The sequence below is a fragment of the Cyanistes caeruleus genome, chromosome 3 (assembly GCF_971803275.1).
Source record: "Cyanistes caeruleus chromosome 3, bCyaCae1.hap1.1, whole genome shotgun sequence".
NCBI classification, from domain to species: domain Eukaryota; kingdom Metazoa; phylum Chordata; class Aves; order Passeriformes; family Paridae; genus Cyanistes; species Cyanistes caeruleus.
This window is the reverse complement of record NC_141703.1, coordinates 2,843,845-2,849,844: the sequence shown is the minus strand read 5'-3', so window position 1 is coordinate 2,849,844 and position 6,000 is coordinate 2,843,845. Positions and strand designations below refer to the sequence as shown.

At 44.5% G+C, this 6,000-nt stretch overlaps 1 long non-coding RNA gene across 1 annotated transcript in view; it reads right to left on the bottom strand.

Annotated features, from left to right (window-relative positions):
• Nucleotides 1–6,000, bottom strand: part of LOC111928617 (uncharacterized) — a 13,981-nt gene continuing 7,981 nt past the window's right edge. Inside the window, exon 4 of the long non-coding RNA XR_015285349.1 lies at nucleotides 1–3,067. This is a non-coding gene — a long non-coding RNA (uncharacterized LOC111928617). The remainder of the gene's footprint in view (nucleotides 3,068–6,000) is intronic.

Below are 6,000 nucleotides of genomic sequence, written 5' to 3'. Positions count from 1 at the left end.
TTTTTGGATTGTTAATTTTATTTGGATAATAAATAACCTGCATGGTTCTTCCCTTGTACAAAAGTGTTCTCTTCAATATTCATTTCATTAAAAAGCAAGGGGAGGTTCAGGTTGGACATCAGGAGGAATTTCTTCATGGAATGGGTTGTCAGAAACTGAACTTGTGTTCTCTGCCAGAGGTTTAGGCTTTGGATAGGGATACTCCAGGCTGGGATTCCACCAGAATCCTGCCCCACCTGGAAACTTTGCACACAAGTTGTGACCTGGATAAAAGGAATCCAAGTTCTTGCTTATCAAAAATTGCCAAATCTTACTCTTTTTTAAATTTTCTTTAGGAAGGGAGGGACTGCTAAGACAGGGAAGACTTGAGAGTCCTTTTTTTTTAACTCTGCATCACACCTGAAGTACGTTTGCAGTACTTGAAGACAAGAGTTTGTGTACATTCTGTATGAATTAGTGGATAGGCTTGGGCTTCTCTTCCTAAGAGACCACCCCTCAGAAAGCAGAATATTTGGAGCCAAAAATAACAATAATAAGCAGAAAAATTAAGAAAAAATAAGAAAAAAGCACACTAAAAATGAGGAGGAAAGTGCAGAAATGGGATGTAAGAGAGAAAATAATGTACAGCAGTCTAGAGAAGTGGAACAGATGTAACAAAACAGCTGAAAAGGGGAAAAATGGGACACAGTACCCATAATCACACTCTACTACCATAGAATCAGTTTGATTCTATGATTGGATTACAAACCATCCAGTGCCACCCCTGCCATGGGCAGGGACACCTTCCACTGTCCCAGGCTCTGCAGCCTGGAGAAGAGAAGGTTGTGTGGAGACCTCACAGCAACTTCCAGTGTCTGAAAGGGGCTACAGGGAAGCTGGAGAGGGACAATTCATCAGGACCTGGAGTGACAGGACAGGGGGGAGTGATTTCAAACTGAAAGAGGGGAATTTTAGGTTAGGAATATGAGAAAGTTGTTCCCTGGCAGGGTGGGCAGGGGCTGGCACAGGGTGCCCAGAGCATCTGGGGCTGCCCCTGGATCCCTGGCAGTGCCCAGGGCCAGGCTGGACATTGGGGCTGGGAGCACCTGGGACAGTGGGAGGTGTCCCTGCCATGGCTGGGGTGGCACTGGATGGGCTTTAAGGCCCCTTCCAACCCAAACTACGATTCTCTGGAGTAGAGTGTGATTATGGGAAATGTGTTCCACTTTTTCCCTTTTCAGCCTTCCTACATGGAGTACAGGGATTCATTTGCCTCTTCACTGTGTGTTCTGGAAGGCTTCATTCCCTGGTCCAACCTGCCCTTGTAGCCCTGCAGTTTTCCTTCTGGAGGGTTTCCATCTCTGCCTGAACTCCAGGCTTCCTTCACAGCAGCCATGGGCACCCTGAGTTTTCCAAGGCTCAGCATTTGTACTTTGGGTACAAGTTTTGATGTAGATGCTGTGTTGGACCAGCAGCAATTCCAATAATCCTCTGATCCCGATGGAAGAGGGGCCCTCTCAGGTCAGCAGACCCAAGCTGGAAGATCTTGAGGAAGAATTCCATCATAATACAGAAAGAAAGATTCTGCTGTTGTGTTTCTCCACCAAAGCCACCACACAGCTCAATTCCTTTGGTGCTGGGCCCCAACCCCAAGTGAAGTCCCAGCAGAAGTTCTCCTCCATGGGTTACATCACCAACGCTTCCCAGAGCGCCGCGGCAGCTCCCAGACAGCCGCAGTTCTAAATGAAACCATCATCTGGAGGGAGCAGCTTGTGTTTCGCCTGTCAAAAAGGTGCTGCTAAGTAACTAATGTGGTCCAGCTCTTTTTAGGCCAGAGGGGTTGCCATGGTAACCCATTCGGATGGAGATAGATCGGCTTTTGAGTCATCATCAGAGCCGGCTTCGATAGTACCGGCATTGGATTGACAGCCAGAGCTGCACATTGTGTAGGTTGGCACGCCTCTGGACCAGAAGGTCCTGGAATTGCTGCTGGATGAGGCTTGTTCCCAAAAAAAAAAGTGCATCTCCCTGAGTTCTCCCTGATACTCTCTGGAATTGTGTTCCTTCGTGTTCACACTTGTGGTGAAGATCACACTCCTGAGTATGAAAAGTTTCTTTTCCGGTTTAAAACATCAGGCAGGAATTTCTGGATATCAGGAGAAATTTTTTTTTTCATGGAAATGATTGTTAAGTGTTGGAGGGGTTGCCCAGGGAGGTTTGAAGTCCCCCTGGAGGTGTCCAAGGAAAACCTGGACGAGGCGCTCTGAGCTGGGGACAAAGTGGGCATCAAGCACAGGCTGAACTTAATGATTTTAGAGATCTTTTCCAACCTCAGTGATTCTGTGAAAATCCTTCCCCAAAACCATGGAGTTTTCTGGAGAAGTGTCCAGGAAAAAGGCTGTGTTAGTTATCCTAGGGAAAATGCATACTTGGAAGTTGTGTCCCAGAAGTCCTCCTAAGACCACTTTCCATGATAAATACATTTATGGGAGTGCAGAACAGTTCCTGTTAAAATCAGGCATTCTGAAGAATTGTCATTCTTTAAAACTTTTGTAAATCAAGTGCTACAATGACAAGTATTTCCCAGCTGGGAGTTTCTCTACACCTCAATTTCCAATCTGGTTTCCCTGTGTTAGAAAATTAAAAAAAAAAAGGTTAATTTAATCATAAAGTCACCCTCACATCCAAAAGGACCAGTACAATCCGTGGCTCTTCAAAAATCTTTGGTTCTGCCGACTGTAACATCATTGGATCCACACCTGTTCAATGCCCAGCTTTTGCTTCTCTGTTGGAATTCCTGGAAGAGTCAAAAACTGTCCTCAATTCCATTAAAATCAGTTCCTTCATTGGCTCCTTCCCTTTTCAACACCAATTCCCTGCTCTCTTGTGCAGCAGCATTGGTGTCTTTGCTGGCCAAAATGAAAACTTGGTTCTTGCTGTCAGGAGAAAGCTCCTTGTGCAGCTTCCACTGGGATTTTGTTCTTGAAATTTCTGACCATGATATTTGTGGTATCTTGACACAAATCCATTCAAGGAAGTTCTTAGAAGTATTTTCTGCTTGGTGTCCACTTGATCAACTTCCTGCTAGCTAAGAAAAAGAAATTGTGATGAATTTTAAAGAAATTTTTCTAAAATTGTCACAAAGCTTCATTAGGCTAAGAAGTCATTCTTCAGGACAAGAAGCAGTAGAAGCAGAAATGCTTTCTTGTCTTCCTTTTTCCCTCCTAGTTCAAATCCATCTATCCCATCCCAGTTCAAAAGAAAAATGGAGAGAGACTTACTACAAGATCATGTAGTGATGGGACAAGGAGGAATAGCTTTAAGCTGACAAAGAGTAAATTTAAATTAGAGATTACAACAGAATTCTTTACTGTGAGGATGATGAGGCCCTGGCACAGGTTGCCCAGAGGACTCCAGTGCTCAGTCACTGCACAGAAAAGTTCTTCCTGATGTTCAGGTGAAACATCCCAAAACAGCTGAGCTTTTCCCAAAGTGAGAGATGGTTTAGTGAATAGCCAGGATCAATCCTCTGCCCAGCCACCAGCTTCCAGAACTTCTGTGAATCTCTTTATTCACCACCTCTGCCCAAGGTGGGTCTGTCAGAGGTGGCTGAGCACTGCAAGGAATAAAAAGCCACGACAAGAGCTGAGGGTCTAATCAAGGGGTGATGCACTCAGAATTAGTAACCCAGAATAAAGAGTTTGTATTTTCTGCTGTGCACACAAAGCAGAGGAGCTGTGTGTACCTCACCTGCCCATGAGGTGCATTTCAGCCCCAGTTCCCCACTGCCAGGCCCTGGAGCTGTTCTGTGGCATCACTAATGTAGGCTAATTACCTACATTAGCCTAATCCTCTTTTGTAGGGCACCGTTTTTGGGGCCTGCATTTCCCCTCCGTGAGCTATTCCAGGGAACTGGCAATGCAAGGTCGGTGCTGACCTTCTGCTGAGATCCCTGCTGAAATTCCAGAGGGACCAGCCGGGCCTGCAGGGCCCAGTCCTGCCAGGATGGAGCTCCCAAAATAACTGCTGGGCAGGGCTGCACTCCCAGGGTGGGGATATCCCTGGAGCATTCCCAGGGCAGCTGAAACTCTGGAGAGGGCACAACACCACGGGCACCTGAGGAAGGAAAACAGCACACAAAGCATTTGGGGCTGGAGCCAGCCACCTCTGCCATGGGTAAATCAGGCCCCAATTCCCTCTGAGGGGTAAAGGGATGGAGGAGTTCTCCATCCCCATCCTTTTAAAGAAGTTTCAGGGCTCCCTCTTCCCTACTGGCAGTGACTCCCAGCTGCAGAACTGCCTGGGTGAGTTAAAAAACATCCATAGAGAAGTCCTGGATTTCAGGTGTCAGGACATCAGAAAACTTTGCAAAGGGTCCAGCACCCCAAAAACAAATCTGGGGCAGAATCATAGAATCTGGTTTGGGTTGGAAGGGACCATAAAGGAGTGACAGAACAAGGGGGAATGGCTTCAAACTGACAGAAAGTAGGACTGGATGGGATTTGGGGAACAATTGCTGTGGATTGGGAAGGCCCTGGCACGGGTTTTCCAGGGAAGCTGTGGCTGTCCCTGGATTCCTGGCAGTGCCAGGTTGGACACTGGGGCTTGGAGCAGCTTGGGACAGTGGGAAGTGTCCCTGCCATGGCAGGGGTGGCACTGGGTGATCCTTAAAATCCCTCCTAATCCAAACCCTCTGGGGTCTATGATTCTCTGATATAAGGAATAATAAAAAATGGGTTTAAACTGGGGACAGTTGGCAGGCATAGGCAGCACAATGGAAGATGTGTTGCTTATTTAACTGGTATTTCATAAATAGTTAAATTGTTCCCCAGGAAATCTCTCAGGACTGAAATTGTCCAGTGGCCTTGGTAAAGTTGGCAAATCCGTGGAGATGGAAAAGATTTCACTGAGCAGCAGCTGCACAAGAAACTCTCTGAGGCAGGGGTTGCACCAAACCCCTTCTCTGCTCTAACAGCATTGCCCATAACTCCTTTCCTTTCTGGACAATGAAATTACCATAACTCCAGGTATTTGATATTTTTGTGGGCAGAGCCCATCAGGTTGATGAATACAATTGAATTAGATGATGGTTTTAGATCTCTTTCCACTAAAATATCCTCTCCTCTCCTGAGTGCTCCCATCCCGGAGCACGACCCACAACACTTGTACTCCCAGCACAGAAAGTTTCCCTCTTGCTTTATAAAACCCAAAACAAAAGCTGAAAAATCACCTCAATCCCATTGTTTTTCCCTCTTCCAACCTATGTGTAACAGCAAATCTTTTCACAATAAAACCTCAACCGAATTTTGATATATTGACAGAGCAGTTTTTGAAAGGGATTACCTCAAATAGGTAAAACTGGACCCAAATTTCAGGCAGAACATAAAGACTTCCAGTTAAAAACTAAAACAAATTAAAAGAAATTAAAAGAAAACTTAATGGAAAGCATTGAGAAAATTCCAAGTAGCCAAATACACCTGTAGTAGCATAAATATTTTTAAAAATCAATATAATGTAACCTATTCTGGATATTTATTTCATTTATTCTGTTAGAATAAACTCTACTCCATTCTAGGTGTATGAATATCACATGTAAATCTTATATTTGACACATAAAAGTCTGAATTAATAAATTTCTGAAGAGTTCTATTAATTAAATAAATTTAATTAATTAGCACAAACTAATGTCATTTATATATATAAAAAACAATGCTCAAATTTGCACAGGAACTTTATATTTGGGATGGACAGAACACACAGGGGCTTTTCCAATGTGAAACATCAGGAACAGAACACTTCCTGACCTTATTTTGGGGATTTGAGGATAGTTTGGGAGGTTTTGTGTGTGTCCAGAACATTCAGGCTGAGACAAACACTCAACTGATCCTTGTTTGTTTGTTTTCCATTGTTTGCAGGTTTGCCAAGCTTTAACGCTTGGAAGAAGTTTTCTGTCCTGGGTGTTGCTTCAGGCTGATTTTTTATTCTTTAAACCTCCCCTATCTTTTTTTTTTTCATCTGTTT